Consider the following 12,189-nt stretch of genomic DNA (forward strand, 5'->3'; position numbering starts at 1 on the left):
ACAAAACAGACACATCCTTGTCTTCAAGGATCACCAATTTCCTTCTAAGACACACATCATAATTGGAACAATGCAGTTATCGACCTGCCAGATACTCAATGCTACAGGGCCAGAAACAGGAAAAGTCAGTCTCAGTTAAATACAGGTCAAGAGCCAGATGCTGGAAAATGACAGCAAGTATTTAAGCAGGAAGCAGTGTGATGACTTTGGCATTTAGGATAAGTCAGGCAGTGGCATATTATTAGGTGGATTAGAAAGAAGCTAAATCCAGGTGCTGGGCTAGGAAGCCATGACAGTAAAACCAGGCCTCAGAAAGGCCTGGAATTGTTATGTAGGTAAAAGTTGGACAGAGAAAAAGAGAAATTCAGGGCTATTCTCAAGGGGAAAAAATAAAATCAGGGTGGGTTTTCATACTAGAGTTGAACACTCACTATAACCACTTCCCTAGTAAACCAGGGGATTTGGGGAAGAGAAGTGACATAGAGTCTGGGAACTCTCAAAATTCTAGCCCTCCTTCCACTTCCCATTATTATATTCCTACTACTGAGTGGCATCCCTGGGCTGGGCCACACCTATGTAACCCCCAGAGCTGCATAGGAAGGGGCTGGTTTTGACCTAATTCACAGATGAGGGAAACAAGAGAACTCCCTTCCTTTCCGGGCCAAAGTTGCTCACATTTCGTTAAGAAACTGGGCTCACTTAGGCCTGAAAGTCAGAGCATCCAGTGTGGCGTCCAGTCCCAAACTGCCAGTGACCTAGGGGCAGTTCTGAGCTGGAATTTCCTAATTTTTGGCATGAGCTTTAGCATGAGGAACTTGGTCCAGCTCCAAAATACCAAGATTTAGGGAAGCAGACTTCTCAACAGCAACAACTAGAAGCCAGGAGTTAGCAGAATCATATCTTTATTATTTTTTTTTAATGTTTATTTTTGAGAGGAAGAGAGTGTGCAAACAGGTGAAGGGCAGAGAGAGGGGGGGAAGGAGGATCCAAAGCAGGCTCTGCACTGTCAGCACAGAGCCCGATGAGGAGCTCAAACTCACCAACTGTGAGATCATGACCTGAGCTGAAGTGGGATGCTTAACTGACTAAGTCACCCAGGCTCCCCCCAGAATAATATATTTAAAGGGTTGAGGTTAAAAATGCAGAACTGGGCATCTAGGAAATGAGCCAAGAATGATGATAAAATAATTACAAATTTAAACAAGAGTTCACTACCAAGAGACATCATTAAATGAACCTCAAAAGAATATGCCTCAGGAAAAATGAAAATGATCCCAGAAGGACAATTTAATGCGCAACAAAGAATGGTGAGCACACACAATGGTAAACACGTATGTGAATAAAAACTAACTTTTGGAAAATATTAATTAACACAATACTATCTAATTGGCAGTATCAAAAGGAAAACACAGAAATGGACTTCCACTCCAACCATGATGGAGTCACAAGGACCAGATTTACCTTTGCTGCTTCAACAAATGAAAAACTGGAAAAAATAAGTAAAACAACATTTGAAAACAGGCAAAGCAGGGGAAAATCCCTGAGAGAAGGAGAAAAGGAGGGAAGTCCTGTGACTGTCCTAGTGTACTTCCTGTAGAGACTTTTGCAAGCCATAGCAGAGGAAAGGGTAAACTAAACAGTCTTCCTGAACTGAAAAGATAAGAGTTGAGAATTCAGGAAGGCCGAAGTGGCTAGAATTCCAAGAAATTATACAGCCGATAGAATTCATGGAAAAGGTTGTCAAATAGGCTACTCTAAATAAAACGTCACGTATTCAAGAAGACAGAAGGTGCTGTCAAATGTGCAAGGAAGCCTCCTGAAAGGGAGGAGGGGCATGGGAGGGTGCCAGTGAAGCTCTCAGAATGATGAGTGCCACTGGATAGCCCAGCCGCCTGTGAGTGCTATCAGAACTCACAAGAGATTGTGTATCCCACATGTATCCTGCTGGCTATGGTTCATCATCCGAGTAAGAATTGAAAAGTGTTTCAGAACCAGGAAGAAAAGCCCCACTTTCATGCAGTGTCTCTCCACTCCCATCTAGTAAAAAGCTTAACACTAGCCCAGCTGTCAGTAGGGAATGTTTACATGGCTCAGCTCCAATACTGCAGAGCAAGTCAAGGAAGGATAGATTTGCTAGGAAATAAATTGATAAAGCACAAGAGTATCCAAAACATTATATCTTTTGATTTCCACCTCTGACAAAGAAGATTCAACCTGAAGGTTCACCAAAGAGAAACAGAGATCTCTATCAGCATCAATAAAAGGACAATGAAAATACAGCTCGTGAATAGAAGCCCAACTCTCTTCAGATTTTACCAGTAAGATGTCACATTTCCATTCCTCTGTTTTTCCACATTTAATTTCTAGACTTAGAAATATCATAATTTGGAAATTACAGTAAAGTATATATGCTGGTCTTAACTCCCTGGATGTGCTTTCATTATATTCACAGAATTGCTTATTTACAAGTAGTAGTCACCCCCTTGTCCATGGGACATACATTCCAAGACCCTCAGGGGATGCCTCAAAGTGCATACATACCAAACTCTATATGTGCTATGTTTTTCCTATACATATATACCTATGGTAAAGTTTAACTTACAAATTAGGCATAGTTAGAGATTAACAATAATAACTAATAATAAAATAGAACAATTATAATAACATACAGTATAAAATCGTGAATATGGTTTCTCTCAATATATTACTGTACTATGATAGCCGCCTTCTTGTGATGTGACATGATAAATGCCTATGTGATGAGATGAAGTGAAGTGAATGACATAAGTACTATGACAAAGCACTAGGCTACTATTGATTGACTTTTTCATGGTATGTCAGGAGGATCATCTGCTTCCAGGCAGATGTGGTTGACCACAGATAACTGAAACAGTGAAAAGTGAAACTTTAGATGGGAGGAGGAAGCTACTTACGTGAATGCATACACATACAAGCACATGCATGCATGCACAAACACACTTAACCTTATTAGTTTTCAAAGAAATACAAATCGAAGCAACAGTTAAGATAGCATGTTTTACCCATCTAATTGACAAAATGTAATTAGCATCCAATACTGCAGAGGGTGCAGAAAAAGAAGGTGAAATTCAAGACTGGTGGGGAAAGGAAGAATATATGGGATAATATTTATTTCTTTATAATGTTTTCAACAGTAGAATGAGTGTTACTTTTGTAATTTTGGAAGAATTTTGTTAAAGTAAATTTTTAAGTTATACAAACAGAACTCTCAAAGCTCAAAAAATTAAAAAAAAAAACCAATCCCATTAGAAAACATGCATAAGAGACAAGGGTACATTTAACTGAGGATATACACATGCCAAATAAGCACACATGAAAGGATGTTCAACATCATTAGCCATGAGAGATATGCAGATTAAAACCTCAGTGAGCTATCACTACTATCATTTCACTTTAGAATGGCTAAAATGAAAAAGAGTAACAATACCAAATGCTGGCAAGAATGCAGAGAAACTGAATCACTAATATATTGCTACTGGTAAAGTAAAATAGTACAGCCATTGCTATTACCATAAGTTTGGTGATTTCTTAAAAACTAAACATGGTGGGGCACTTGGGTGGCTCAGTCAGTTAAGCATCCAACTCTTGGTTTTTGGCTCAGGTCATGATCTCATGGTTTGTGGGTTCGAGCCCCATGTTGGGGTCTGCATTGACAGCATGGAGCCTGCTTCAGATTCTCTCTTTTCCTCTCTGTCCCTCCCCCGCTCTCTCTCACACATGTGCACTCTTTCTCTCTCTCTTAAAATGAATCAACTTTATATATTTAAAAAAAAACCACGACTAAACATGTAACTACCATATGACCCAGCAATTAAGGCTCTTTGGGTGTTTCCTCAACAGAAATGTAAACCAGTTTACATAAAAACTTGTAAACAAATATTTGTAACAGCTGTATTTGTAACAGCCAAGGCCCAAAAACAACCCAGATTCCCTCAAAGAGTAAACTAACTGAAGCTGATCCATATCATGGAAAGCTATTCAGATATAAAAAAGAAAGAAGGAAAATAATAGAAAAGAAAAAGAACTATTGCTATACACAACAACCTGGATGAGTATCCTGAGAATCATGCTGAATGGAAAAAAAAAAAAATCCAATCCTAAAAGATTATTCTGTATAATCCCACCTATATAACATTCCTAAAATGACAATATTTTAGAAATAGAGAACAGATTAGTGGTTGCAGGTATGGAAGAGGTAATGGTAACAGAGAAGAGTGGGTGTGGTTCTAAAAATGCAACATTAGTGATCCTTGCATGATGCAAATGTTCAGTATCTTCACTATTATCAGTGTCAATACCTGGGTATTGTGGTATTCTATTAGGGGGTTTGCAAGATGTTAGAATTGGGGAAAGTTGGAAAAATGGTACATGTGATCTCTGTATGAATTCTATCAAATGTATAATTGCTTGGAATTCTAGCCACTTCGGCCTTCCTGAATTGTCAGCTCTTTTCAGTTCATGGGAGACTATTTAGTTTACCCTTTCCTGTGCTGTGGCTTGCAAAAGTCTCTACTGGAAGTACTCTAGGGCAACCCCAAGACTTCCCTTTTCTCCTTCTCTCAGGGATTATTCTCCTGCTTCGCCTGTTTTTAAATGTTGCTTTATTTATTTTTTCTAGTTTTTCATTTGTTAAAGGCAACAAAGGTAAATCTGGTCCTTAATACTCCATCATGGTTAGAGTGGAAGTCCACTTGTTTTTTCCTTTTAATACTGCCAATTAGATGGTATTATGTTAATTAATGGTTCTGTAAAGTTAGTTTTTATTCACATACATGCTTACCATTGTTGTGTTCACCACTCTTTGTTGCACACTAGATTGTCCTCCTGGGATCATTTTCATTCTTCCTGAAGTGTATCCTTTTGAGGTTCATTTAACGATATCTCTTGGTAGTAAACTCTTGTTTTAATTTGTAAATATTTTATCATTCTTGAAAGACTCACTTCCTAGATGCCCAGTTATGGGCTTTAACCCTCAACTCTTTAAAGATATGATTCTGTGGGAATGCAAGCTGGTGCAGCCACTCTGGAAAAGAGTATGGAGGTTCTTCAAACAACTAAAAATAGAACTACCCTACGACCCAGCAACTGCACTACTAGGTATTTATCCAAGGGATACAGGTGTGCTGTTTTGGAGGGACACATGCACCCTAGTGTTTATAGCAGCACTATCAACAATAGCCAAAGTATGGAAAGAGCCCAGATGTCCAACAATGGATGAATGGATAAAGAAGATGTGGTATATATATACAACGGAGTATTACTTGGCAATCAAAAAGAATGAAATCGGGGCGCCTGGGTGACTCAGTTGGTTGAGCACCCGACTTCAGCTCAGGTCATGAGCTCATGGTTTGTGGGTTCGAGCCCCGCATCAGGCTTTGTGGTGCTTCCTCAGAGCCTGGAGCCTGCTTCAGATTCTGTGTCTCCTTCTCTCTCTGTCCCTCCCCTGCTCATGCTTTGTCTCACTCTGTTTCTCAAAAATAAATAAATGTAAAAAAAAAAAAAATGAAATCTTGCTATTTGCAACTACGTGGATGGAACTGGAGGGTATTATGCTAAGTGAAATTAGTCAGAGAAAGACAAAAATCATATGACTTCACTCATAGGAGGACTTTAAGAGACAAAACAGATGAACATAAGGGAAGGGAAACAAAAATAATATAAAAACAGGGAGGGGGACAAAACAGAAGAGACTCATAAATATGGAGAAAAAAGTGAGGGTTACTGGAGGGGGTATAGGAGGGGGGATGGGCTAAATGGGTAAGGGGCACTAAGGAATCTATTTCTGAAATCATTGTTGCACTGTATGCTAATTTGGATGTAAATTTAAAAAATTAAATTAAATTTAAAAACATGATAAAGATATGATTCTGTCTCTGGCTTCCGTTGTTGCTGTTGGGAGGTCTGCTGTTTTCTAACTGCAATAATTTTGTAGGTACTCTGTTTTTAATGCTTTTAGCTTAGGTGCTTTTAATTTTGTCTTTTGTATTCTCAAGTTGTTCTTGTTGCTGTTTTTAATAATATATTTAAGAATGCATCTTTTTTGTCTCATTCATCTCACCTAGGATGTACTGTGCTTCCTAGATTTGTGGACTCATAGTTTTCTTCAATTCTGGAAACTTTGCATTCATGATCTCTTTAGATACTGCCTTTTTTCATTTGTTGTTTCCTTTTGACACTCCAATGAGAGCTATATGAGACCTTTTCATTCTGTCCTCCACCCCCATTTTTATTGAGGTGTAAGTGAATATTAAAATGACGGCTTGGCATATGCATACACTATGAAATGTCACCACATTCAAGCTAATCTACGTATCCATTCTACATACTAGCCCTTTTTTGGATATGTGGTTTACAAATATTTTCTCCTAGACTATGTCTTGTCTTTTCAACCTTTAAATGTGGACTTTCACAAGCCAAATACTTTACTTTTAATGAAGCCCAAGTTTTCAGTTTTCCTTTTATGGATTATGTTTTTGGTATCAGGCCTAAGTACTCTACCTCAACCTCGAACCTAAAGATTTTGTCCTATGTTTCTTCCTACAAGTTTTATACTTTTAATGTTTAAGTCTGTGATCCTTTTTGAATTGATCTTCGTATAAGGTTCATTTTTAAATTTTTGCTCTTTAATACTTTCTTCCTCCTGCTTGCTTTGTTTATATTGCTTTTTTTCCCCTTCGGTTCTTGAAGTGGAAGCTTAACTAGATTATTGATTTGGGACTCTTCTTTCTTTCTAATGTATTCACTTAATGCTAAAAAGTTCCCCATAGCACTGCTTTAGCTGTGTCCCACAAATTTTGATATGTTGTATTTTCATTCAACTTAATGTAATTTTCTAATTTCCCTTAAGGTTTCCTCTTTGACCCACAGTTTATTTAGAAGAGTGTTGTTTAGTTTCTAAGTGTTTGGAGATTTTCCTGCCTTCTGTTACTGATTTCTAGTTTGATTCCATTGTGGTCAGAGAATGTCCAAAAGAATTGGTTTCAAGTCTTTTTAAACATTTTTTAAAATGCTTATTTTGAGAGAGAGAGCAAGAGCACACATAAGCGAAGGAGGGGGAAAGAAAGAGAGGGAAAGAGAGAATTCCAGGCAGCCTCCAAGCTGTTAGCACAGAGCTCATTGTGGGGCTCAATCTCATGAACCATGAGATCATGACCTGAGGCAAAATCAAGAGTGTGGATGCTTAACCAACTGGGCCACCACATGCCCCAATTTTTTAAGTATTTTGAGGTTTACTTTATGGCCATGCATTTGCCATATCTTATTATATGCTCCATGAATATTTGTAAACAATGTGTTTTCGGCTGCTGTTGGAACAAATGTTCTATAAATGTCAGTTAGACCCTGTTGGCTGCTGAGTCCTATATTCTGGTAAAGATGATAAACCTGGAGAGGTATGTACCTGGAAACAGTTTGGTTGGAAATTTGTGCACAAACTGTTTGCTCTCCCCCTTTACTTTTCCTCTTTTATGTAATCAAATACACTGCACATAGGGTTTGATCTCTGGATAAACTGACCTAGAAAGGATGTACAACTGCACAAAAGAAGACAGGATTGAGGCACAGGCTGCCTGAGTGAAAAATCAGGCCACTAAGGACCTTCCTTATCCTAGCCCCAAACACCAGTAACTCAGGAGGCTGGACATGTTTTCTGCTCTAAACAGAGCAGAAAGAACAGAGAACAGAGCTCTCTGGCAGTCTTCCAGTAAAAAGGCTGGCTCTAATATCTGCCAGTTGAGAAACTTTACCTCTTGACTGGAGGCAAGGATTACCACACATCTCAGGAAAGGATCCCATGTAAATTAAACAATTCAAGGTTTTTTTTGCAAAAAGAATTTGATTTGGACATAAAAGACAAAAATGGAGAAGAAAACTTTGAACAACTATAATTACCCTGATAGAAAATTATACTGCATCCATATATAATAAGAGAAACCTATGAAAAAGGAAAAATTAGGCACAACTCATGAATAGTCCTTCCAGCAAATACAAATCCCAGGAATTAAAAATCTAAAATAGGGGTGCCTGGGTGGCTCAGTTAGTTGAACGTCTGACTCTTGATTTCAGCTCAGGTCATGATCTCATGGTCATGAGATCAAGCCCCGTGTCTGACTCTGCACTGAGTGTGGAGCCTGCTTGGGAATCTTTCCCTCTCTCCCTCTGCCCCTCTCCACACCCCTGCATCTGTCTGTCTCTCTCTCAAAAATAAATAAACGTTTTTTAAAAACTTAAAAATGTTTGTCCAAAAACAAAAATATAAGAAATATTCTCAGATCTGGAGTCTAAAGACTAAAATTCTCACCTAGCATAAAAAATGTTTGAAAATCCATACCATAAGTTAGGACATTTCAGTACACTGGAGATATAAATAACAATAAGTATCTGAATGGGGAGGGGGACATAAAGTTACATATACAGGAATGGAAAGCAACTAGTATTAGATTTGACAACATAAGCTACCAGAAGACTTGAGGTGATGTTTCCAAATTTTGAATACTGGAGAAGTGTGAGAGTAGAATAAAGACATTTTCAAACATGAAAGAACTAAAAAATTTAACTCTAACACGTGCATCTAAAGGAAGCTTTTGAAAAAGAACTTTAATAAACCTTAATGAAAATGAAAAATTAGCTTGATTCCAGGAAACAGTAATCTGACTCAGGAAAACAATGAAAGTGAGCTTCATGACAACTGTAGAGTCCAACTGGAGCCCCAGAATGGTAGACTGAGAGATTCTAATGGGATATTTGTTGTTGGTTTTTTAAAAAAGGTTTATTTAGTTATTTTTGAGGGGGAGAGGGGCAGGGGGGGATTTCAAGCAGGCTCTGTGCTCTCAGCGGAGAGCCCGATGTGGGGCTTGATCTCACGAACTGTGAAATCATGATCTGAGCCAAAATCAAGAGTCAGATGCTTAACCAACTGAGCCACCCAGGCACCCCTCTAATTGGATATTTGAACAATTTAAAAAAATCATCTGTGGATATTTAACATAAACGTGGAACATCTATAAAAACTAAGAACAGGTACAAAGAAAACTAATGAAATCCTTAATAAACAAAAAAAGCTAGAAAATCTACCTGATTTTGAATAAAAAATAATTTACATAATTAGTATATAAGTACCACATATTGACTTTGAGATATAATTATATTTGGAGGTGGTCAAGGAGAAAGAAAAAGGTGTAAGTTTTTTGCTTTAAATGAAATATTGATTATTACACTGACATTTTTATTAAAAAAGACATTTTTAACTGCTAAAAAAAGACTGATCTTTTTTTAATGTTTATTTATTTATTTTGAGAGAGCGAGAGAGAGACCAAGTGCATGAGTGAAAGAGGAGCAGAGAGAGAATACCAAGCAGGCTTCATGCTGTCAGTGCAGAGCCCAACGTGGGGCTCAATCTCACAAACTGTGAGATTATGACCTGAGCCAAAATCAAGGTCAGACACTCAACTGACTGAGCCGCCCAGGCACCCCAAGACTGATCTTTTAACTAACGGTGTTCAAAGAAACTTTTATTATCCAAGAGTGATTGAAAACATTGAATTCATCCAAGATTTCATCTAAGTGCAGTTAAAAACAAAAACAAAAAAAACCTCATATGCAGATGAATATTGCAAGTACATTTATAAGAGAAAATAAAGCGCCCTTCTTTTGTTTTATGAAGTCCTATTAATTTCAACTTCCTGATTATATACTCCTACAATCTTATACTCATAAATAATGATAATTTTACATGCTCATTTCCAGTATTTTTGTGCCTATAATTATTTTACTCACTTAAATGCCATAGCACCACATTCTTGAGAGCACACTTAGTGGCCAAGATGCTGACCATCAAAATCCCAGAACCTAGTAACACAGTGATCCATGCTGGGGAGGAAGGATTATCCTTTGCCCTTCAAGATTCTTCTGGCTGATCTAAGAGTTAAACCGACACACCATAAATTAACAGAAGATAAACAAAAGTTTAATAAAACGTATACTTCCTGTATACAAGGGAGAGACCTAGGAAAACTGCTTGGCTCCCTGAAATGGCCAAAGCCATCACCTTAATTACCATCTTCAGTTAAAGACAAAAGATGTTGGGGTGGAGGGTCAGTTATGGGAGGTTACCAGGAAAAGCATATTAAATAAGGATAAGGTTGTTATGCAGATTTAAGTCCATGCCTTCTCCAGGGATAACATTCTAGAGATTTAGGTACCGTCTTCTTCTTGTTACAGTGAGGGAGACACCCTTAAAAATAGAGATTTCCCTTACAAATGTAAACGTTTCTTACAAAAAGGTAACTTGTACTCAGTTCCAGAGCTTCTGTGTTTGCAGTTCCTTAAAAAAATAATCAGCCTATAATAATCCTTATGCTAAAGAGACACATTTTGGGTGGCAAATTCTGCTCCCCTACACCCACAAACATGGTATCCATGCAAAGCAAGAACCAGAAGTACAGGCCTATCAAAACCGTGCCAGAAATAACACACAATGGGGCTTCTGGGAGAAAATATTTTACCTCTACTCATCTTAGGTTCTCTGCTAGGGCTCTGCAACAAAAAAGACAGATTAACAGAAGACATAAACAATTTATTAACATGTGTGCACATGTCTTATGGGAGAAAACAAGAGTAACTCAAAAGTGGTGGCTTAGCACTCTAGCTTATACAGCATCTTTAACAAATAATATGACTGTAGAGAAATGACAGGATAAAGAAAAGCAGTTTTAGAATCCCAAGTGTGGAAGTCTGTGAAAGGAAACTAATGGAAGTAAAATCTATTTGCAGATTCCTTTGGTACCATCTATGGGCTAAGAATCTAGAGCTGTCTCAAACAACTCAGCAAACTCAACAACAGGGTATAAAACTCAAACAGGGTATAAAATGAGAATTTATACCCTGCATTTAGGCAGAAATGGGGGAGGGCAGAGAGAGCTTTCCTGACTTTCATGCTTCTAAATTGCTTTCAGCTCAAAATAATTTTTTTTGTCCAAGAGGCATATATAGAGGTGACATACTCTGGTTACCTTCACAGCACAGCCATCTTCAAGGATACACACAATGTGAGGCACTTCATTGTTACAATAAAAGAAACCAGCTCCAGATGGAGTCATTTTACCCTTAGAGAGCAAACCAAGATTAACAATTTTAATTAATCAACAGTTGCAGCTCCAACCACTCCCATAAATGTGACCTTTAAACAGTCAACCTGAAATTTCCTGAACAGCACTAGTAATCTGCAAAGTAAGACTCCTGCCTATTCTCTTCCCTCAAAAAGATGACCTGGCCTGAAACAACCCTTTCTTTTCTTTTGCTAATAATTTCCTTGCCCCATCATCCTGCCTGGAAATCCTTCCATTCTGTAAAATTCCTAGGAATGTCTATTTACTAGAAGGGATGCTGCCAACTCATGAAGAGTTAAATAAAGCCGATTAGATCTAGCCAATTGAATTTGTTTCTTAATGCTACAAACCACAGAGACTTCAGAGATCCCTAGTCAAGCACAATCATGCACACAGTGTTTTCTGTGGCGCTTTCTCAGTCTTACATCCAAAGAATGACATATGCGGGGAAATCGCTCCATGTAGGAAAAAACACAACCCAGTCTGCAATTACACTCTCAGGCACTTGGCGGTACCACGCCAGTCCCTCAGGAAGCTCCACGTGAACCACACAGGGCACTGGGTATCAGTCAGGGTCCCCGTTACGAACCTAGAGATCTGGATACCGAGGCCCAAGCCGGGCTCCTGGCTCCAACCTTTCTTACCTGCACCCCTTTCCCTTCCCCTACCCTCCAGCGATTGTGGCTCCAAGAGGCTCCCTGACCTCAGTAGAGGACAGGGTTCGCCCCCCACCCCACCCCAGCGCCTGCGTACTCGGAACGGAAACTGCAACTCCCCGGAGCCTCCACGCTCCTCTTGAGGGCGGTGCGGTGCTCGCGGTTCAAACCGAGGGCGGAGCCGAGAACCGAAAGAGGAAAGCCAGAATACGTAGCTTTTGTGATTTTGGACTACTGTTCCAAAAAGGGAGCAGGCTCGGATTACCCTTGGTAGCACCGATCACTCACAGAGTCACCATTACGGGCCTGAGGAGTCCTGGCCGTGCAGAATTATGCTTCTCCATTCCGCAGGCCAGCCGCGGTAATCTGGCCCCATTTCCCCCCCGCGA

The 12,189-nt window shown here is 39.0% G+C and overlaps 1 long non-coding RNA gene across 15 annotated transcripts in view; it reads left to right on the forward strand.

Annotated features, from left to right (window-relative positions):
* Window positions 1–7,010, forward strand: part of LOC106974730 (uncharacterized) — a 34,684-nt gene extending 27,674 nt beyond the window's left edge. For 7 of the 15 annotated variants that reach the window (XR_008293524.1, XR_008293530.1, XR_008293525.1 and 4 more), the window contains one exon: window positions 1,394–7,009. This is a non-coding gene — a long non-coding RNA (uncharacterized LOC106974730). Of the gene's footprint in view, window positions 1–1,393 lie in introns of all 15 variants that reach the window. The other 8 variants (XR_008293523.1, XR_008293528.1, XR_008293522.1 and 5 more) reach the window with 3 other exon arrangements.
* Window positions 7,011–12,189: the final 5,179 nt, after the last annotated feature.

This window comes from Acinonyx jubatus, chromosome E2 (assembly GCF_027475565.1).
Source record: "Acinonyx jubatus isolate Ajub_Pintada_27869175 chromosome E2, VMU_Ajub_asm_v1.0, whole genome shotgun sequence".
NCBI lineage: Eukaryota > Metazoa > Chordata > Mammalia > Carnivora > Felidae > Acinonyx > Acinonyx jubatus.